General features: G+C 47.1%; 1 long non-coding RNA gene and 2 other non-coding genes across 4 annotated transcripts; all 3 read left to right on the top strand.

Annotated features, from left to right (window-relative positions):
* The first annotated feature begins 6416 nt into the window (after positions 1-6416).
* Positions 6417-18053, top strand: LOC138657013 (uncharacterized). Of its 2 annotated transcripts, none has more exons than XR_011316993.1 (3): positions 6417-6486; positions 15032-15380; positions 16383-18053. It is a non-coding gene; the product is annotated as an uncharacterized lncRNA (long non-coding RNA). The 2 variants fall into 2 exon arrangements; XR_011316994.1 differs by having other exon boundaries at positions 6467-6583.
* Positions 6699-6814, top strand: LOC138660520 (small nucleolar RNA SNORA26). The gene has a single exon (XR_011317908.1). It is a non-coding gene; the product is annotated as a small nucleolar RNA SNORA26 (small nucleolar RNA).
* On the top strand, positions 16180-16309 carry LOC138660513 (small nucleolar RNA SNORA27). The gene has a single exon (XR_011317903.1). It is a non-coding gene; the product is annotated as a small nucleolar RNA SNORA27 (small nucleolar RNA).
* Positions 18054-23468: the final 5415 nt, after the last annotated feature.

Consider the following 23468-nt stretch of genomic DNA (forward strand, 5'->3'; position numbering starts at 1 on the left):
GTGTGACAGCTCTCCAGCGACCAAACAGCGACGCTGCAGCGATCCGGATCGTTGTCGGTATCGCTGCAGCGTCGCTAAATGTGAAGGGGCCTTTAGACTAGCGACCTGACAGATGTCAAGAAGGCCATCATTGACACCCTCAAGCAAGAGGGTAAGACCCAGAAAGAAATTTCTCAACAAATAGGCTGTTCCCAGAGTGCTGTATCAAGGCACCTCAATGGTAAGTCTGTTGGAAGGAAACAATGTGGCAGAAAACGCTGTACAACGAGAAGAGGAGACTGGACCCTGAGGAAGATTGTGGAGAAGGACCGATTCCAGACCTTGGGGAACCTGAGGAAGCAGTGGACTGAGTCTGGTGTGGAAACATCCAGAGCCACCGTGCACAGGCGTGTGCAGGAAATGGGCTACAGGTGCCGCATTCCCCAGGTAAAGCCACTTTTGAACCATAAACAGCGGCAGAGGCGCCTGACCTGGGCTACAGAGAAGCAGCACTGGACTGTTGCTAAGTGGTCCCAAGTACTTTTTTCTGATGAAAGCAAATTTTGCATGTCATTCGGAAATCAAGGTGCCAGAGTCTGGAGGAAGACTGGGGAGAAGGAAATGCCAAAATGCCTGAAGTCCAGTGTCAAGTACCCACAGTCAGTGATGGTGTGGGGTGCCATGTCAGCTGCTGGTGTTGGTCCACTGTGTTTCATCAAGGGCAGGGTCAATGCAGCTAGCTATCAGGAGATTTTGGAGCACTTCATGCTTCCATCGGCTGAAATGCTTTATGGAGATGAAGATTTCATTTTTCAGCACGACCTGGCACCTGCTCACAGTGCCAAAACCACTGGTAAATGGTTTACTGACCATGGTATTACTGTGCTCAATTGGCCTGCCAACTCTCCTGACCTGAACCCCATAGAGAATCTGTGGGATATTGTGAAGAGAAAGTTGAGAGACGCAAGACCCAACACTCTGGATGAGCTTAAGGCCGCTATTGAAGCATCCTGGGCCTCCATAACATCTCAGCAATGTCACAGGCTGATTGCCTCCATGCCACGCCGCATTGAAGCAGTCATTTCTGCCAAAGGATTCCCAAGTATTGAGTGCATAACTGAACATTATTATTTGATGGTTTTTGTTTGTTATTAAAAAACACTTTTATTTGATTGGATGGGTGAAATATGCTAATTTATTGAGACAGGTTTTTTGGGTTATCAGGAGTTGTATGCCAAAATCATCAGTATTAAAACAATAAAAGACCTGACAAATTTCAGTTGGTGGATAATGAATCTATAAGTTTAATTGTAATCATTACATTATTGTAAATAATGAAATTTAACACTATATGCTAATTTTTTGAGAAGGACCTGTATGTACACTGCTCAAAAAAATAAAAGGAACACTAAAGTCCCACATCCTAAATATCACTGAATGAAATATTCCAGTCGTAAATCTTTATTCATTACGTAGTGGAATGTGTTGAGAATAAAACCTAAAAATGATCAATGTAAATCACAACCAATATCCCACGGATGTCTGGAGTTTGAATGATGCTCAAAATCAATGTGGAAAATGAAGTTACAGGCTGATCCAACTTCAGTGGAAATGCCTCAAGACAAGGAAATGATGCTCAGTAGTGTGTGGCCGCCACGTGCCTGTATGATCTCCCTACAAGGCTGGGCATACTCCTGATGAGGCAGCAGATGGTCTCCTGAGGGTTCTCCTCCCAGACCTGGACTAAAGCATCAGCCAACTCCTGGACAGTCTGTGGTGCAATGTGACGCTGGAGGATGGAGCAAGACATGATGTCCCAGATGTGTTCAATCGGATTCAGGTCTGGGGAACGGGCGGGCCAGTCCATAGCTTCAATGCCTTCATCTTGCAGGAACTACTGACACACTCCAGCCACTTGAGGTCTGGCATTGTCCTGCAGGGCCAACCGCACCAGCATATGGTCTCTCAAGGGGTCTGAGAATCTCATCTCGGTACCTAATAGCAGTCAGGCTACCTCTGGCGAGCACATGGAGGGCTGTGCGGCCCTCCAAAGAAATGCCACCCCACACCATTACTGCCCCACTGCCAAACCGGTTATGCTGAATGATGTTGCAGCAGATCGCTCTCCACGGCGTCTCCAGACTGTCACGTGCTCAGTATGAACCTGCTTTCATCTGTGAAGAGCACAGGGCGCCAGTGGCGAATTTGCCAATCCTGTTCTGTGGCAAATGCCAATCGTCCTCCACGGTGTTTGGCTGTGAGCACAACCCCCATCTCTGGACATCGGACACTCAGACAATCCTCATGGAGTCAGTTTCTAACCATTTGTGCAGACACATGCACATTTGTGGCCTGCTGGAGGTCATTTTGCAGGGCTCTTGCACTACTCCTGTTCCTCCTTGCACAAAGGCTGAGGTAGCGGTCCTGCTGCTGGGTTGTTGCCCTCCTACGGCCCCCTCCACTTCTCCTGGTGTACTGGCCTGTCTCCTGGTAGCGCCTCCAGCCTCTGGACACTACGCTGACAGAAACAGCAAACCTTTTTGCCACAGCTCGCATTGATGTGCCATCCTGGATGAGCTGCACTGCCTGAGCCACTTGTGTGAGTTGTAGAGGCTGTCTCATGCTATCACGAGTGTGAAAGCACAACCAACATTCAAAATTGACCAAAACATCAGCCAGAAAGCATTGGTACAGAAATGTGGTCTGTGGTCCCCACCTGCAGAACCACTCCTTTATTGTGTCTTGATAATTGCCAATAATTTCCATTTGTTGTCTATTCCATTTGTACAACAGCATGTGAAATTGTCAATCAGTGTTGCTTCCTAAGTGGACAGTTTGATTTCACAGAAGTTTGATTTACTTGAAGATATATTCTGTTGTTTAAGTGTTCCCTTTATTGTTTTGAGCAGTGTGTATATATCTATTCTATTCTAACCTGTCAGTGTGATTTTACTGTTCACCGCACATGAATTGACGGCTTTTCAAAGGACACCGGTGTGTAAAAATTGGTCAGCACTTGCATGGTCTGAGTGCTGTGCAATTTTTTTTCTCGCACCCATAGGCTTGTATTGGCGAGTCTCGACCACGCCTCGGTGGACTAGCGGTGGATACCGCATCGCACTAGCACAAGCCGGCACCGGTCTCTTGATAACTGTGGACGCTATAACCCGGACTTCATTACCTCGAGCAGCTCATACTGCACTAGTGCCGTACATCCCACATCATGTCCAAGGGACGCTTCTATATCTTCCTTATGGAAATTGTTACTGAAGAAGGCCAAGCATTGAGGCCGAAACGTTTATTTTGATGACTACAATAAATTACAAAAAACTCCATTTGAGTGCCTAAGTTTATCTTTCACTATTCGGTGACAATTGCAGCATGCTGCGATTTCACTCACATGTAGAATACGCCTGAGAAAATAAATGGTGATGTGAGCTGCCCCATAGATTAACAGTGGCCCGAGTGCTGTGCAATGTTTTCACACATAGCACTCACCCGTAGCCTACGCCAGTGTGAAGCCGGCCTTATTCTGGGACTAGTAGGTCATTATGGTGTTTCCTGTACGGCCATGTGCACACTATCAGTATTTTACCTCAGTGGGTGGGTGATAATACACAGGTGGTGACGTGTCTATTATGCCGGTGTCACATTTGTAACTGCAATGTGAGAAACTGGCGCAAGTCTCTCCCCTCAATACCCGGCAGTGAACGCTCCGGCCCCCAGTGCCGGCGGCAATGGCGGTTATTGAGACCAGAGCCTCACATGAGTTTCTCGCAAGTGTGATCCCGGCCTTAGACTTTTCCTCCAATTGTTCCTCTCCTGATTTTGGCTTACACATACTGAGGCAGGGCCGCCATCAGGGCATGACGGCCGTGACTGGCGTATGGGGCCCGGTGAGCAGAGGGGGCCCGCAGGCTGAACCGGGCCCTTAGCGCCGACGCTGCAGCTGTTTAAAGCTATTGACGTGCGGGCGCGGGCAGACAGAGATGGGGCAGAGTGCTGGGAAGAGATGGGGCAGAGTGCTGGGCAGAGTGCTGGACAGAGATGGGGCAGAGTGCTGGACAGAGATGGGGCAGAGTGCTGGACAGAGATGGGGCAGAGTGCTGGGAAGAGATGGGGCAGAGCGCTGGGAAGATATTGGGCAGAGCGCTGGACAGAGATTGGGCAGAGCGCTGGACAGAGATGGGGCAGAACGCTGGACAGAGATGGGGCAGAGCGCTGGACAGAGATGGGGCAGAGCGCTGGACAGAGATGGGGCAGAGCGCTGGACAGAGATGGGGCAGAGCGCTGGACAGAGATGGGGCAGAGCGCTGGACAGAGATGGGGCAGAGCGCTGGACAGAGATGGGGCAGAGCGCTGGACAGAGATGGGGCAGAGCGCTGGACAGAGATGGGGCAGAGCGCTGGACAGAGATGGGGCAGAGCGCTGGACAGAGATGGGGCAGAGTGCTGGACACAGATGGGGCAGGATTGGACACAGATGGGGCAGAGTGCTGGACACAGATGGGGCAGGATTGGAAACAGATGGGGCAGACTCAGTGCTGGACACAGATGGGGCAGATATGCTGGACACAGATGGGGCAGAGTGCTGGACACAGATGGGGCAGAGTGCTGGACACAGATGGGGCAGAGTGCTGGACACAGATGGGGCAGAGTGCTGGACACAGATGGGGCAGAGTGCTGGACACAGATGGGGCAGGATTGGAAACAGATGGGGCAGAGTGCTGGACACAGATGGGGCAGAGTGCTGGACACAGATGGGGCAGGATTGGAAACAGATGGGGCAGAATGGAGACAGATGGGGCAGGATTGGAGACAGATGGGGCAGGATGGATACGATGGAGACAGATGGGGCAGGATGGGGAGATCATATGGGGCAGAATGGATACTCATGAGGGCAGGATGGGAGAACATATGGCTGGAGCCTGCAATGAGACACACGGGGGCTAGGATGGCGAATATTACCATAGGGGCTAATTAAGGGATATTATTATTGCAGTGATGTATTTATTTTATTTTTTGAGTATACTGTTTTAAATGGGGGGAGGTCCTGTTACTGTGCAGAGTGACACTATGTTACCTTCTTCATGTGGTGTAATGTAGAGGCTGTGAAAATTAAGTAATGTGTTCTGCAAGTGGAACTCAAGATAACTGTGTTATTTCCTGCAGAGACGAGTCCTGGCTGGAAGAAATGATAGCGGTCTGTGCTGGATGAAAGATGAAGGACTTCACCTAGAGACGTCACTGGTGAGTCAGTGTTAACTATACACTGACACTATACACTGTATACTATATACAGAGCTCCTGTGTATAATGTCACCGGTGATCACTGTATTACCTGTACACAGACACTGCTTACTAATTACAGATCTCCTGTGTATAATGGCACTGATGGTGATAGTATTTTTTTTTTTATTATTACTGATCAGTATTGTAGTATTCAGTCATTTGTGGTTATATGCGGTCTGGTCATGGTGTTGTGGTAATTGTTCCTTGTGTTTGATATTATTCTGTCACTGTGGTGGTAATATGTCATCTGGTCATAGTGCGGTGGTATTTGTTCCTTGTATGTATTATAGGTCATTTTAAAAATTGAAAAATAAATAAAAATATACCTAAATTGTATTGCATATTTTAACAAATATTTAGTAGGTTACAGTACAGTAGGGCCCGGCCAAAAGTGTCAACCGTGTTCTGGTGGCGGCTTAAAAAATCTTTTGGCCAAAACAAAAGCTGTCGGCTATATGTATATATATATTCTTCCCTCTCCTAGTGTATCCTCACCCACCCCCTGCAGACTGTGAGCCCTCGCGGGCAGGGTCCTCCCTCCTTATGTACTCGTGTGCCTTGTTATCTGCTCATGTTTAATGTATTTGTCTATATCTGCCCCGTATTCACATGTAAAGCGCCATGGAATAAATGGCGCTATAAAAATGTATAATAATAATAATGTGATCTGGTGATGGGAACTGTCAATGTGTGATAGGTGAGAAGTGGAGATTTTCCAAGAGAGAGCGGTGGGACTGTGGACAGATCGAGGGGTGGAGCCTGGCGGCGGGGCTGGGGTGGAGCCTGGGCGGAGTCTCAAGGGGGCCCCGAAAATTTTGCCAGTATGGGGCCCCGAAATTTCTAGTGGCAGCCCTGTACTGAGGTAAATACTGATTACATACTGGTCTTAGAACGTGTTCATTTTGTGGCACAGGAGTCGTTGCCAGGTTTGGACTATCACTCTCACTATTCGCTAACTTAGCAGAACCGCACATCCCTGCGGACTACAACGCCTATCATTCACATCAGTCCGTGAACAGCAAGGCATGCAGGGAGTTGTAGTTCCGCTGCACACATTAGCTTGGAGCAGGAGCGAGAATCAGTCACGTGGCGTCTGGCTGCTGGCAACGCGCGCAACCCCCCTCCCCCCCCCCCCCCCCTCCTGACTCTCGCGAGAGCTGCTCGCCTTTATTAGCTGCGGCCCGGCCCGCCTCTTCCTCTCTGAGTTCGGTTGCTGGTAAGTAGCAGTGCGAGGTCCGAGCTGTGTGCGGGACGTGCTGCGCGGGGCGGCGGATTCAGCTGTTGCCCGGGGTTACGGTGCAGCCGAGACGTCGGTAAGAGCCGCGGTGCTCGCTCGTCGTCGTATCCCGCGGAGCCTGGCGGCCGGCCACTATTCTTCTCAGCACAGGCCGAGGTCTGGTCATGTGCCGCCGCTCGTCCGCCCCCTCATTGTCCACTCAGAGCTGCCGTGCCTGCAGTGGCATCACCGGGGGCAGAGCGAACCCTCTCTAAAACACAGCGCGGAGCCGCCATCTCCCCCCTGTATCCTGTCGTGAGGGACAAGAACTACCCGGCCGGGAGGGGGTTAACTCCCCAGCTGTGAGCGCTGCGCCACGTGATGCGGGTCTGCGGCTGGGAGGCGCGGGGGAGCGCTGCAGGCGGAGCATCTGGGGCCTTTGTTTCTCCACTGATGCATCTAAATAGTGATAACAAGGCTCCAGTGACTGCTGGCGCCATGTTGTGCTGCACATTAACCTTTGCTGTGATCATAGAAAAGCGGGGGAGGCCTGGTGGGCTACATTGTCATGGGGGGGCACTGTGCAGGCTACAGGAGACTAGTAAGTAAGAAGAATAATCTGCAAATCACCAAGTATTCAAAATGCCAATCCAGTGCCTAAGCCTCCCCTCTGGCTCCATCTGCTCCTCATCCATTAAGGGCTCTGTTTTGTCCTTGTGCAGTAATACATGCGGTGTCTGGCATGCCAGCCATTGGGGAGACTTCATGCCTTTATTGCGCTTTCGGGAAACTAAATATACAAATCTTCTCTTCAGAGTAAGAGAACTAACTAGCGCCACCTATGGGAAGTAGCGATCCTACCGGTCACTTGTCGACCCCTTTACCCCCAAGGGTGGTTTGCACGTTAATGACCAGGCCAATTTTTACAATTCTGACCACTGTCCCTTTATGAGGTTATAACTCCGAAACGCTTCAACGGATCTTAGCGATTCTGAGATTGTTTTCTTGTAACATATTGTACTTCATGATAGTGCTAAAATTTCTTCGATATAACTTGCGTTTATTTGTGAAAAAAACGGAAATTTGGCGAAAATTTTGAAAATTTCACAATTTTCCAACTTTGAATTTTTATTCTGTTAAACCAGAGAGTTATGTGACACAATATAGTTAATAAATAACATTTCCCACATGTCTACTTTACATCAGCACAATTTTTGAAACAAACTTTTTTTTTTCAAGGAAGTTATAAGGGTTAAAATTTGACCAGCAATTTCTCATTTTTACAACCAAATTTACAAAACCATTTTTTTTTAGGGACCACCTCACATTTGAAGTCATTTTGAAGGGTCTATATGGCAGAAAATACCCAAAAGCGACACCATTCTAAAAACTGCACCCCTCAAGGTGCTCAAAACCACATTCAAGAAGTTTATTAACCCTTCAGGTGATTCACAGCAGCAGAAGCAACATGGAAGGAAAAAATTAACATTTTACTTTTTAGTCACAAAAATGATCTTTCAGCAATAATCTTTTTAATTTCCCAAGGGTAAAAAGAGAAAATGGACCTCAAAAGTTGTTGTCCAATTTATCCTGAGTACGCTGATACCCCACATGTGAGGGGGAACCACTTTTTGGGCGCATGGCAGGGCTCAGAAGGAAAGGAGCGCCGTTTGACTTTTTCAAGCTAAATTTGGCTGGAATTGAGATCAGACGCCATGTCGCGTTTGGCGACCCCCTGATGTGCCTAAACAGTGGAAACCCCCCACAAGTGACACCATTTTGGAAACTAGACCCCCTAAGGAACTTATCTAGATGTGTCATGAGCACTTTTATCCCCCAAGTGCTTCACGAAAGTTAATAACGCCCGGGCGTGAAAAAAAAAATTCCTATTTTTTCCACAAACATGATCGTTTAGTCCCCAATTTTTTATTTTCTCAAGGGTAAAAGGAGAAATTGGACCCCAAAAGTTGTTGTCCAATTTGTCCTGAGTACGCTGATACCCCATATGTGGGGGGGGACCACTGTTTGGGCGCATGGCAGGGCTCAGAAGGAAAGGAGCGCCGTTTGACTTTTTCAAGCTAAATTTGGCTGGAATTGAGATCGGACGCCATGTCGCGTTTGGAGAGCCCGTGATGTGCCTAAACAGTGGAAACCCCCCACAAGTGACCCCATTTTGGAAACTAGACTCTCTAAGGAACTTATCTAGTTGTGTGGTGAGAATTTTGAACCCCCACGTGCTTCACTAAAGTATATAATGCCCAGGCGTGAAAATAAAAAATCCTATTTTTTCCCACAAAAATGATATTTTAGTCCCCAATTTTTAATTTTCCCAAGGGTACCAGGAGAAATTGGACCCCAAAAGTTGTTGTCCAATTTGTCCTGAGTACGCTGATACCCCATATGTGGGGAGGAACTACTGTTTGGGCACACGTTGGGGCTCGAAAGGGAAGTAGTGACGTTTTGGAATGCAGACTTTGATGGAATGTTCTGCTGGCATCATGTTCCATTTGCAGAGCCCCTGATGTGACTAAACAGTAGAAACCCCCCACAAGTGACCCCATTTTGGAAACTGTACCTCCTAAGGAACTTATCTAGGTGTTTGGTGAGAAATTTGAACCCCCACGTGCTTCACTAAAGTTTATAATGCCCAGGCGTGAAAATAAAAAATCCTATTTTTTCCCACAAAAAATGATATTTTAGTCCCCAATTTTTAATTTTCCCAAAGGTAACAGGAGAAATTGGACATCAAAAGTTGTTGTCCAAATTGTCCTGATTACGCTGGTACGCCATATGTGGGAAAAAACTGTTTAGGCACACGTTGGGGCTCGAAAGGGAAGTTGTGACGTTTTGGAATGCAGAAATTGTCTGCGGTCGTCATGTTCCGTTTGCAGAGCCCCTGATGTGCCTAAACAGTAAAAAAAAACCCACAAGTGACATCATTTTGGAACCTAGACCCCCCCCAAGGAACTTATCTAGATGTGCCCCCTTTTTGGAACTAATGTACGCTTTCTTGTAAAGTAAATTAGTAGTGCATGGAGGTGTGGTACAATCTGAAGCAATCCTTCATACACAGGCCAGGTTTTTCGGGGCAGGTGTCGCATTGATAAATGGTGTCCTTGCGTATTCCCCTTTTGTAACACACTCGGCACCTTTTTTGCGGCTTACCTTTTCTGCCGGTTGGCGGGACCACCCCCGGAAAATGCTGGCCTGGTACGATACGAGCACCTTCAGTTCCGGAAGTACTGGGGCCCTCTCCTTCCGGAGTACCAAATATCAGGGCCTTAACCACTACCTCCTGGAACTGAAGGTACGACGTATCGGTGTGGCGTGCACATCGTAACAGCAGGAAAGCGTTGAGCATTGCCATTTGTACGATGTGGACGGCCAACTTTTTGTACCACACCTTGGCCTTTCTCAAAGCACTGTATGGTTGGAGGAGTTGATCAGAGAGATCAAACCCCCCCCATGCTTTTGTTGTAGCCCAGTACACAGTCCGGTTTGCAGACCTGTGTAGAGGTACCCCGTACAGTGCTGAGGGCTCTGCCATCACCGTGTATGGTGGTCAAGAGAAGGACATCCCTCTTGTACTTGACCACCAGCAGGTGGTCGCTACATTGGGCCTTGCTCTCACCTTTTCTGAGCATCTGCCGAAGTAGCGTCTTTGGGAGGCCTCTCTGATTTTTGCGCACAGTACCGCAGGCTGCGGTACCTCGCGCAGAGAGGGATTTGTAGAGTGGGATGCTGGTATAAAAGTTATCAGTATAGAGGTGATAACCTTTATCCAGCAGTGGGTGCACCAAATCCCACACGATCTTCCCACTCACTCCCAGGACAGGAGGACACTCAGGGGGTTCAATCCTGCTGTCCTTCCCTTCATACACTCTAAACCTGTGGATGTACCCTGAGGCACTCTCACACAGCTTGTAGAGTTTGATTCCGTACCTGGCCCTTTTGTTGGGCAGGTATTGACGGAATCCGAGCCGCCCCTTAAAATGGACCAAGGACTCATCCACGCAGATGTCCCTTTTGGGCACGTACACTTCAGAAAACTTTTTGTTGAAGTGTTCGATGACCGGCCGAACTTTGAACAGACGGTCAAAGTTGGGGTCATCTCGTGCGGGACACTGTGCATTATCGGAATAATGCAGGAATTTATGGATGGCCTCAAAACGTCTCCGAACCATGGCCATTCGGAATACTGGAGTGTTATATAAAACATCTACACTCCAATATTGCCGCATTTCTGGCTTCTTCACGATCCCCATGTGGAGGACCAGGCCCCAAAACTGCATCATTTCAACTGCGTCTACAGGAGACCAGTTGGAAAATGATGTACCGGGGTTTTGCTCCAAAAATTGACGAGCATACAAATTAGTTTGCTCCACCATGAGGTTAATAAAATCCTCAGAGAAAAAGACTTTGAAAGTCTGTTTCTGTGAGGCCCGTGGTGTCAAACTTGATTCCTGATTCTGCCACAAAATCAGGAATCAGTGGCTCGTAATTTTCGGGGGGCGAGGTCCATGTGGGTTCCGCAGTGGGGAGCGCTGGTTCAGGAGTGGTGGGGGCTGCCTCATCTTCTGTCCTGGGGCGTCTGCGTGGTGGTTCCGCAGGACCCGAGGAGGAGGAAGAGGATGAAGAATCAGAAAAGTGGGATCCTCTCCCTCGCTATCAGTGTCGGAGGCAAGGAAAGCATATGCCTCCTCCAATGAATAGCGCTGTTGGGACGAGCGGGACATTTTTGTGTGAATATGGTGATTGGGTGCACTTTATTGATAACTGTATGTGTATGTGTGGGGGGATAGTGATTTGTGCAAACTTATCTGAAAAGAAAATGCTAAAAGGAGAAGAAAAACCTGTAAAAAAAAAAAAAAGCAGGCACAAACACTGATAAGAGAACTGCGTCACTTATCAAAGTTTGGCGGCTGCGGGATGTGTGTACGGAGGTTGCGCAAAAAGGCTGAAGGGGAAAAAAGCGAGCGCGAGAGTTGATCGGTGAACTGCGTCACCAATCAACGCTCGGCGGCTGTTAAATGGGCGCACGGAAGGAGGTGCAAAGGGGGGTAAAAAGAGGGGGAAGGGAGATGGGGGTGGAAGTGGGGATTGGGCAGGGATCAGTGATCAAAACGTACGGTTGTAGTCAGGTGGCGCAAAAGGGGGGTAAAAAAAAAGGAAAACGGCAGGCACAAACTCTGATAAGTGAACTGCGTCACTTATCAAACTTTGGCGGCTGCGGAATGTGTGTACGGAGTTGGCGCAACGGGGGCGAGGGAAAAAAAGCGAGCGCGAGCGTTGATCGGTGAACTGCGTCACCAATCAACGCTCGGCGGCTACTAAATGTGCGCACGGAGGCGGCACAAATGGGGGTGGAGGGGGTAAAAAGAGGGGGAAGGGGGGATTGGGGTGGATGAACGGGGATTGGGCAGGGATCAGGGATAAAACTTACGTTTAGTTGTCTTCTTTCTTTAGCAGGGATTGTGGTGCTACAGGCTGCTGTGGCACCACAATACCCAGCACGGCAGGGAGATCCAGGCACAAAATCCAGCAGGGAGATCCAGCAGTATGACCGCTCTGTAGGAATCCTCAGCTAGAATGAGGACCCTGCAGAGCGGTCATACACAGGTCAGGCAGGTGACACAGACAGGTCACAGAGCGGTCATGCTGCTGCTGTGACCTGTCATTGGTGGGATCGACCATAACATCGATCCCACCAATCAGAGCTTTCCTGGTGACCTGCCTAGGATCGGATCTGTTCGCGCCATCCTAGGCAGGTCACAGCCAGGTCACCTGCAGGGCACAGAGCGGTCACAGCGTGATCGCCGCTGCGCCCTGTGATTGGCGCGATTGACGATGACATCGATCGCGCCAATCGGCTCCTGCAGGCCCTGCTGGGCCTGCACTGTGTCCTATCCTAGGATCGGTGCTATTAGAGCACCGATCCACGCAGGTTCCGGCAGGGCACAGCGCGGTAATACCGCGCGGTGCCCTGCGATTGGCGCGATCGCGCCAATCCGGGGTGTTCTTGCCGGTGCCTGGCGTTGCCAGGCACCGGACCTAGGATCGAGTACATCGGTACTCGATCCTAGCCTGTGACCTCATTGTTTCAGCCGCTCCGATTGGCTGAAACAATGAGAATGGCTGTGATTGGCTGTTCAGAATTGAACAGCCAATCACAGCGATCGAGAGGGCGGGTGGGCGGCGACAATGCCCTGGATGCCGAGGCCATCTCCCCCCAGGTGAGATGGCGTCGGAATTTTAATGCGATCACCGCGACTTAAGTCGCGGTATCGCATTAAAGGGCAGGACGTACTATCCCGTCAAGGGTCAGATAGGCCCAGGGCACCTCGACGGGATAGTACGTCCAAGGTCACAGAGGGGTTAATCAGTCTTTTGCAATATGACTTGGGCTAAAAGCTGAATCCGAATCTCCACTTGCAGGCAGTGTTTTGGGGTACTGACAAGGGGCATTGCTGCTATCAATACGTGGTGGTAGCGTTCAAGTCCTCTTCCCCCTCTGAACACCATTTGCCTATGTTTTTTATTTTTTAGAAATCCACAATACTGCACTTTAATATATCTAGCAGCCCTTTTGGCTCCTAAAAATGATTGAAGGATAAATGCTATATAAAATATATAGGTTTTTTTGTGCTGTTTTTCCATTTCAATGGGTAGGGAATACTGACATTCAATCTGCAATGAAAAAGGTAGCATGAGTTTCCTGAAAAATCTCATTTAATCGGACATTAAAAAATGCTGGGGTAAAACACAATGTAGGAAAAAGTCCTAAGGGTCTGTGAACATGTTAGTGTGTTTTGTTTTTATGATCTGCAGTTTTGTCACAACCTGAAGGATTGCCTAGGCCCAGCAATCAGATTTGTGATGTCTTGTCCACATGTTGTTTTTTTTTTTTTTTCTTGCAGATTTTAATCTACAGCATGCCAGTTCTTTCAGTGTTTGCTGTGGTTTCACCCATACAGTGTAGAAAATTGCAACAAACTTGTATATTTTAGGCCATGTTCACACAGTGCGTTTTTTACTGCGGAACCGCCGCAACTTTGCCGTTGCGGCTCCGCAGCTGTTTTCCATGCAGGGTACAGTACAATGTACCCTATGGAAAACAGGAACCACTGTGCACATGATGCGGGAATTAACTAAAAAAGCTGCGCTGAATAGCTGCGGTAAAAAAGTAACATGTCACTACTTTTTGCGGAACTGCAGCGGTTCTGCACCCATAGACCTCCATTGTGAGGTAAAACCCGCAGACGAAAAAAATATCTGTGGGTTTTCTGCGTTTTGTGGTGCAGAACCGCTGCAGTGTGGCTGCCCCCCCCCCCGTGCCCTCATCTCCCCCCTTATACTTACCCAGCCTCCCGGTGTCCGTCTGTCTTATCCCTGGGCGCCGCCATCTTACAAAATGGCGGGCGCATGCGCAGTGCGCCCGCCGAATCTGCCGGCAGATTCGTTACAAAGTGCATTTTGATCACTGAGATATAACCTCTCTGTGATCAAAATAAAAAAATAGTAAATGACACCCCCCCCCCCCCCTTTTGTCACCCCCATAGGTAGGGACAATACAAAAATAAAGAATTTTTTTTTTCCACTAAGGTTAGAATAGGGTTAGGGTATTTTCAGCCATTTTAACCCTAAAAAACTTCCTAGAAAACAGACTCTGCATCAAAAAACGCACCAAAAAAAGGACCTGCGTTTTCTGCCAAGAGCTGCGGTTTTTAGTGCAGAAAAAAACAGCAGGGAAATCAGGAACGTGTGAACATGGCCTTAAGCTGTTTTTACTGCCATGACATGTAGAAATTTTCACAGCAAATACTTGGTGTTCACATACCTAAGAGGTCTGGGTCAGTTATTCAAAGGGAAGCAGAGTGGCCCTGTTTAATGAGGTCTGTGTAGTGTGTTGATGGATATATAAATATCTTTTTAGATAATAGAGCCCATAACATGGAACTCCTGCTTCTCTGATACCATGAAACACTTGGTCTGTTCCTACAGACACAATGTCTGAGGCACTTGGCCCTGGATGCAAGCTGGCTCTAGTCATGTCTTTCTAATGGTATGACTGGATTGACCAGTTTGGGTTTATTTATATTGTGTTCATAATGGGACATACGAATAAACTATGGATTCAAAACACTACCTTTAATTGTGGAAGCTTTTACTAGAAAATTGTTCCTCTTCATTAAAAGACCAATGAAGGGGGTTTTACACTCCGTTATGGCACATGGCTGTAATAAGTGGCAATTAGTGATGTGCTCAAACGGTTCCCTCAATGTCTGCCTATAGAGGCTACCCTATTTGGAGAGTTTGGGACAAGAGTGAGCTTGGTAACATAGCATCGCATTGTGCTGCTATTATGAATTAGGACTGGGTACATACCCCAGTTGTCATTTGTTAGGATAGTAATAATCTCAGAATAAATGTTTGTCATGTTCATCCAAGGCTTCTTTGTTCTCTATATATTCCTGCTTGTTCAGGGTCTGTGCAGACTATATGTATCTTCATTCTACACTTACAATTGTTTGCTTTTCTTTTGTAGGAATCTCTTGGAAAGCTGTGCTATTTGACCGACTGGAGTGAAATTTCTGGCAGTGGAACTTTATTTTTAAGACTCTCGTGTGTGCAGCAATTAGTGCTCCAAAATGGGGAAAATGAAAGAGTTGAATGAATTTGAACGTGGCATGATAATTGGCACGATCCTTTCAGGCAAGAGTGTTGCAGAGGCTGCAAAACTGCTCGGCTTTTCACGTGCAACAGTATCTCGTGTGTACAGAGAGTGGTCCAATTCTCAAACAGATGAGGACAAACAGCAGGCCAGTGCCCCGAAACAGGCGGCTTAGTAAATGCTCCAGCGTACCCTAATCTCCACATCATGCTGAACGACACGGGTGTGTTTACATTGATTTGTTCCCAGTGTACAAGCTTGGCCTGTTAATGCAGTCTGCTTTATGCAGTGATTAGTTTTACAGCCCAGTCTTAGGCTATGTGCACACGGGTTAAGAGGTGCAGAATTTTCTGCACAAAATCAGCATCTCCTGGCAGAATCCACAGCTGTGGATTTGCCATGGTTTTTATGTGGTTCTTGTGCAGAATTGATGCAGATTTTCTGCAGTTTTTACCACTGGATTTCTATTAATGGAGGGGTGCAGAAACGCTGCAGAACTGCACAAAAGTGACATGCACTTTTAAATCTACAGCGTTTTTGCGCGGATTGTTCTGCACATCATTTTTTTTTTTTTAACATGGATTTACATTGTACTGTAAATCACAGTGCAGATCTGCAGCGTTTCTGCACTAAATCTGCATCGTGTGCACACAGCCTTAAACCTCTGTGGCTTTGCTTACTCTACATGTAAGTGTATACATTGCTGAATTACTAACAACATATTGTATCTGTTTTTATGGGATTTTATAAAGTTGTCCATATGCTGGAGACATTGACCTGCAGTGCATACTAGAATGTGATAAATCTGCATGTAACAAATATTTTGTAGATAGTTCCCTGTGATCTATAATGGATTGCAATTGCTTTAACTATAGTTATGCAAGCTTTTGGTGGTTTGTAATGTGCACCTATTAGACAGCCTCCCAAGATAGAGGCTATATATAGAGGCTAGATAGGCTATATACTGCCTCACTACTCTGGTAGTCCATTATAACAGTAAGTATTCAAACTAGTTCTAAATGTGTCCCCTTTCCAGCTTTGCCCACTTTAAGACTTATTCTTTCAGTGGCCATCACAGGGGGGTATATAAAAGCTCTCTAAAACTCAAGGTAAAAATGTTTTTACTTTTGTATCCTGTCGGGAGCAACAGTTCATTGTCTGACTTGCAGTTATTTACATCAATGTTTTAATTTGTGTATACTAAAACTTGGTCTTATTATTACAGGAACTTGAGAATCATCTAAAGTCCACTTCCTTTATCTATGGCTTACAATCTGCAATCTGTCTACCCTGATGGCCAAGATCCATTTAACTCTTACACCACCTGACTTGGCAGACTCCTGTCTGATGCCTTTCTTGACTCTCGCATTGGCCTAGTGGAGAGCTTGGTAAAATGTGTGCTTGCATAATTATACTATTCAGCTTGTGCACAACATTTAGTAAAGTCTTATTTCCATTCCCACGCCATATCAATCTAACCTGTGGAGTTGGGTCTAAAGTCTCAAGAGTGGGTTTGGCTCGGTTATTCCTTATGTTCAGATGTGTAATTGGGTATTGTGGCTTTTTTTTTTTCTCCCCCTTCCAGCAGACAGTGGGCCAAAACGTTCACTAGAAGTTACTTGTGGCTGCAGCATTATTTCCAAATGCCAGTGATCTGTCTCAATGGTTATGGTGCTGAGATGTATTGGTAAGAATAGGGGGCATGCACTTAAAATATCGGCCTAGGAGGCTCACTGATATGTGAAGTCACATGCATAGTGGTAAATCTGTTACAAATTAAAATGCTCCCTATGGGAAAGCCTCCTGATTTTGCAGCCTTTTCAAGAATTTACTAGAACACAATAACTACTAGTTGGTATCTGAGGATTCTCACTACAAATAATGGCTGCAATTTCTCCTAATATAAGCTAAATGTCATGTGGTTCTGGTATTTCCAAACATCACCAGCCTAACTGGCTGCAAGATCCAGTGCTCAGTACATTACATTGTAATCTCCAGTAGCCTGATGGCCAATTGTCAGGAGTAGGATGACTGCTATCAGGCTTGGGGTACATTCAGACAGTGCCACCAAGTCACACTTTATAACGGACTTAAACTGCACTCGCTAGCTATTTCTGACAGCCTCTTAAACCTAAAAAACTTACTAGGTGCATGGATGTAGTGAAAACTGCAAATGGCCATACTTTCCTGCAGTGACACCCCCCACACCCATCCCCCATTCATCCAGCACAGCCCACGCAAGAAGCAGTGACCCATTTGTCACACCCACTGAGGCATTGGCTTTCTCTGATGCACATGGCTGTCACCTGATCACTGCTGCCACAGGCTTTGGTGGTCCTGTGACAGCAGTGATGTCACTTAGGTGCCTGCAGGAGTAGCCTGTGCTGGGCTCACGGAGGTGCCCGCAGGGGGAGTCCTAGGATAAATGTTGCAGTCGACCCAAGTTGTAATGAACTGCTTCAGGAATCACAGTATGTCATCATGTATTAACACTTGGTGTGCAGACTTGTAACAGAACAACTTTATTTCAAGTTTTTTTATTTAGGTTTGTTTCCCTCTAAATGGTGAAATTCCTGGTTAGTTGCATCTTCTGCCCACTGAAATACTGGTAAACTCCTATAGCACTTGTTTTGTGTGCTTGGATGGTATATCTATGCACCTCTGGGACAGCAAGAAATGGAACAGTCTTATTGCCTAAATGCTAGATCAATCGTTTTATGTGAAGTGTATTGAAGAATTGTTTTGTTTGGTTTTTTTTTTTTTGTGGACCAAATGCTCTTATTCTGTGTGCTATTGTAGTGCTGAATATTCCTATTTTGCTTTGAAAAGCTGTTTGTTTTGTTATTTTTTGTATCCTTGACTGACATGAATAATAAAAAAAGAAACTTAATGAAAATGACTCTGGCTGTGAATATTAAAGTAAAAATGATGCTCAGGAGAATCATCCTGGGGTGCTCTGTAAGGAAGTAACTGGCTTGTTTCCCTTAAAACTGCGTTTTGTTGATCAGTATACATAAAACCTGGTGTAGTTTTTCTAAATCTTGACAACACATGAAAAGAACCAACATGGGTGTGAACTTGGAGCCATTCAAGTCTTATCCAAACTAGAAGCTTCTGCACAATGCCATTAAAAAGGGTTTAAGTACAGTCATTGATAGACCATTATTTTTTCATCTTTAAAGTGAACCTTTCACCCCCAAAATCGAAGGTGAGCTAAGCCCCCGATGTAAGCTGAAAGAGGTTAGATTATAGTCACCTGGGTGTCCCTGTCCAGGGCCTCCAATCTTCTTACGATGTCCTCTTGTATTCATGCTCCTGCTCAGGTGTACTTTGTTTGCCCTGTTGAGTGCAGAGCAAAGTAATGCAGTGCGCAGGCACTGGGCCTCTCTGACCTATCCCTGCTCTCTGCAGTACTTTGCTCTGCCCTCAACAGGGCAGTCAAAGTGCACCTGAGCCTCAGAGTGAAGACAAGGTGTCATCATAAGAAGATGGGAGGTGCTGGACTGGACCAACACCCATCGGACCAGAACCGCCCCTGGGTGAGTATAATCTAACCTCATTTTCTCAGTCGCCCATGACAGCACTACCAGAGGGAATCCGCCCTTCAGGGACAGGAAACATACAGGATAAAAAGGCGGTACCGCTCTCCTGCGTCAGTTTGGTTTCCTGTCCCTGACAGGGAACCCTCTAGGATTGGTACCTGAGATCTGGAGTCGACCTATGACTGGGGAGGCCGCTGGCGCAGTGTCCGCCGCCACTTCTGGGTCCGGTGGGGCTGCAGAGTGCAGAGGGAAGTGCAGCCGCCTCCCCGGATTGGGGTAGGGGCTTCAGGGACCCGGTGTGCCTCAGCGGCAGAGGCACTTCCTGATTCAGAGCGGTGGCATGGTGTGTGTGTGTGAGCACCAAGATGGCCACCGCACCGGATATAGATACAGCTACTTCCGGGTCCCGGGCAGAGCATGCATGCGCAGTTGAATCAAGGGGATCAGCGCTTCCCTGGAACGCAGCCCTGGAGGAGGGGTGAATCGGCGCCAAAAGTAGCTATTTAAAGACTGCTGTGGAGTCGCTCTTTGCTGTGTGCAGTCCTAATAATGGACAGCGATCAGCAGCTCCAGCCGGCGCAGCCCTTACAGCGGCAGCAGCAGCGTCACCACCAGCGCAAGCCAGATGCGCAAAAGGAAAGGTCCTCTGCAGGCACCCGCTCCAGCAGCCATTCCACGCCAGAGTAAAGCCTCCAATATGGCTAACCAGCCGACACATCGACTTCGGATCTCATACAGGATCCTATACCTCCTCCAGAACCGGTACCTGTGGCTGCGCAAGATGGGTGAGTGATCTTCGTGAAAGTTCACCAAATAATTGGGGTCCCCTTTTCCGTTTATTTTTAGGCAAGAAAAAGAACGGAGAAAACTAAGCATAGAGCCTGCCCTTTATGCAGAGAACCCCTGTTGCAAAACTGGGATAAGAAATTGTGCGGTTCCTGTATTGGACAAGTCCTTTGTGAAGAATCCCCTAGTTTTGCCTTTGAATTACGATCTGTAATAAGATCACAGGTAGAAACGGCATTTAAATCCCTTAAAGGGGAAGGGGTCAAGGAGAAAACACCTGTACCCTATTCTCACTCCCGATTCTTCTAGTTCTGAGGGGATGCTTCAGACAGGGCTCCTCATCCTCGGGTTCTGAGAGCGGAGGCTGCCACTGCTTCTCCTTAGACGAAGTAGATGCCCTTGTGAAGGCCGTAAGATCAACCATGGGGGTCCTAGATCCACATCCTGACAACTGTACAGGACATTGTTTGGAGGCCTGGGCCAGAAAAGGCGTAGTCTTTCCACTTAATGAAAATGTTCAAGCCTTAATTAAAAAAATAGTGGGAGAGACCAGAAAGGAAAAATTCATCCGTGTCCTCCCTTAATAGGAAATATCCCTTCGAGGAAGAGGCTTCTACGTCATCGGACAAGGCCCCTAAACTTGACGTAGCAGTAGCCAAAGCGTCAAAAATCGCATTGCCCTTTGAGGACATGGGAACTCTGAAAGATCCCCCTCGATAAAAGAGCCGATACCTTCCTTAAAGGGGCCTGGGAATCGGCAGGGGGATGTTTAAGGCCTGCAATAGCAGCTGCATGTACTTCCAGATCTTTAATGATTTGGATAGATAACTTGGAAAAACTAAGACTGGGTATCCAGACATAAAATGATTGAATCAAGTCCCATGATTAGAGGGGCGGCAGCCTTTTTGGCAGACTCGTCAGCCGATTCAATCAAACTTTTGTTTAGGGAAACCCTAGATGACATTTTTACAAAAAGCCAGGGATGAAGGGGGTTCCCTAACCTGGCCACACCATTTGTTAAGCGGTCCTTTCGGAGTAGGAAGTTTTTTTCCGGAGACGTCCCCCAAGGGAACAGAACAGATGGGATGATGGGAGAAGGAGGGATAGGGGCTTCCTCTTAGGTTTTTTTTTTATCTCTTGGGGAATTACCAAAGTGACACCTCCCCCAGGGTGGGAGGGAGATTATCTCAATACTTTCCGGCCTGGGAAAAAATCTCAACCAATACTTGGATTTTAAATCTGATAAAGATGGGACTTCAAATAAACTTTACCTCCCTTCCTCCCCAAAACTGTGGTCACCCCACTAAAACCCTCACCTCATCAACAGGCCTTGGAACAAGAAATCTCAAAGCTCATAATCAAAGACGTGATCCAAGAAGTTCCCCTACTGGAAAGAGGCAAAGGGTTCTTTTCCCCACTTTCTGGTCCCAATACCGGATGGTTCCTTCCGCACAATAATAAATTTACAGAAACTAAACAGTTATGTAAAAAATCAGACCTTCAAAATAGAATCAATAAAATAAACAATCAAAAACCTGTTTCCGAATTGCTTCATGATAGTACGCGTCGCTGAGATCCAACACTATCACGTCCACATCCACAAAAACGCCCAGAAATACCTCAGACTAGCGGTAGTCATGGGAGGGGAAATAAAACAATACCAGTACAAGGCCCTTCCATTTGGCATTTCAGTAGCACCCCGTATATTTACCAAATTGGTAGTGGAAATGATGGCCCACATAAGAGAAAGACATTTTAATAATGCCATATCTGGACGATATCCTAATTGTCAGGAACTCAGCCCAACACTGTCGCCAACAATGCGACAGAATTTTTATTATGCTAACGGAGTTAGGTTGGCTCCTAAATCTCCAAAAGTCAAAACTAGAACCGACCAGGGTTCAAGAGTTTTTGGGCCTAAGTTTGGACTCTATAACGCAGGAATGTCGTCTTCCAGACCAGAAAATATCAAATCTTGTGTCCAGAGCTCGCTCAAACCCTCATATGACCCTGAGAGGGGCAATGTCACTGCAGGGGTCCCTTTCTGCTTGTCTCCCAGCAATACAGTGGGCACAAATTTCACACGAGGGACCTCCAGTGGGATATTCTGAGGAATCAGGTTACACTGGGGGGACACCTAGAAGGACACACGACTCTAAATTCAAACACTATTCGTTCCCTAGCCTGGTGGTTAGATCCCAACAACCTATCAAAGGGGGTTCTGTGGGTAATAGACATATCTCGGATAGTTACCACGGATGCCAGTCCCTCGGGGTGGGGAGCTCACCTGGACAACAGTATCACTCGGAGTCTGGACAGATCAAGAATACGAGGTATCCTCAAATCGAAAAAAAACTCTGGGCAGTGAGCCACGCTTTTTTTTTTTTTTTTTTTTTTTCTCTCTTCCCAGCCTGCAGGGGCATCATGTCCGGGTTTTTTCAGACAATCAGGTAGTGGTAGCCTACCTGAACCATCAGGGGGGACCAGATCCCAAGACCTAATGAAGGCCACTTCCCAGATCTTCACCTTAGCAGAACACAACTTCCTATCCCTCTCTGCGCTATATATAAAAGGGGTAGAGAACCAAAAAGACTTCTTAAGCCGTACCCGGTTAAAACGGGGGGAATGGGCACTGAACCAAAGTATCTTCGATCGGATCACCAAAATCTGGGGGGTCCCTGTAAGATCTTTGCCAGTACAGAAAAGTAAGGGAATTTTGTTCTCTGAACCCCAGAGGGGGCCCTCAGGCTCTGGATGCATTCACGATCCCCTGGACTCGGGGTCTGACATACGCTTTTCCCCCTCACATACTTATCCCGGCAGTTCTGCGGAAAATCAGACCAGACAGGGCAAGAATCATCCTAATAGCCCCCTTCTGGCCCAAAAGAGCCTGGTTTTCCTGACTGAGAATCCTATTGGTCACCGATCCCTGGGTTCTCCCGGACCTCTTAGCACAGGGACCGGTGTTCCACCCTCAGTCAACAAACCTCCACTTGACAGCGTGGAACTTGGGAGGTCACTATTAAGGGCAAGGGGCTTTTCAGATAATTTAGTGTCTACGCTATTAAAAAGTAGAAAAACAGTAACAACTAAAATCTACGGTAAGACCTGGAAAAAGTTTGTCCACCTCTGGGGTAAAACTACAAGATGGGGTCCCAGTGGTCAAAATATTAGAATTTCTACAGAAAGGCTTGGATATGGGCCTCTCGGTGAGAACCTTTAAAAGTGCAAATAGCGGCTTTAGGTGCATTATACAGTGAGAATATTGCCACTAACCCATGGGTAACAAGGTTTATTAAAGCTGCAATACGGTCTAAACCCTTAAATATAAAAAACCTTCCGACCTGGGACTTCAATTTAGTCTTATCAGCTCTGACAGAACCTCCGTTCGAGCCCATAGATTCGATACCACTTATAATCTTATCTTTAAAAACGGCCCTTCTCACAGCTTTGACATCTGCCCGTAGAATTAGTGACCTCCAGGCTCTATCTGCGAACCTTCCCTTCACGCAAATCCTGGATGATGGGGTAATACTAAAAACAGACCCTGCTTATCTACCCAAGGTAGCTTCCAATTTCCACAGGTCTCAAGAAATAATCCTTCCTTCCTCCCAAACCCTACCACACTCAGTCTATGTTTGGATGTGGCGGTCAGGTTTTTGAAATGTATTCTTTAGCCTTCTGATCGTGCACTCCGCCTCCTAGCTTCAGGTGTTTTAATTGCAGCAGGTCCAATACCCCTCCATAGAGAGAGAATTTTAGTCTAGGAAGAGGTTTCACATGTACCCATTCAGATGGAGACGTTTATTCTCAGCGAGGTAAGGCAAGCGTAGGACCTGGTATAAGAGAGATGCCGTAAAGGGGCTACCAGGTACACATAAAATTGGCCATTTTTATGCGCTAAAAGCTCTCATTTTTCATATTTCTAGTGCAGTAATGCAGTTCAAATTTCGTGTTTTCAAGTTTACATGTTTTAGCGCTGC

This window comes from Ranitomeya imitator, chromosome 1, assembly GCF_032444005.1.
Source record: "Ranitomeya imitator isolate aRanImi1 chromosome 1, aRanImi1.pri, whole genome shotgun sequence".
NCBI lineage: Eukaryota > Metazoa > Chordata > Amphibia > Anura > Dendrobatidae > Ranitomeya > Ranitomeya imitator.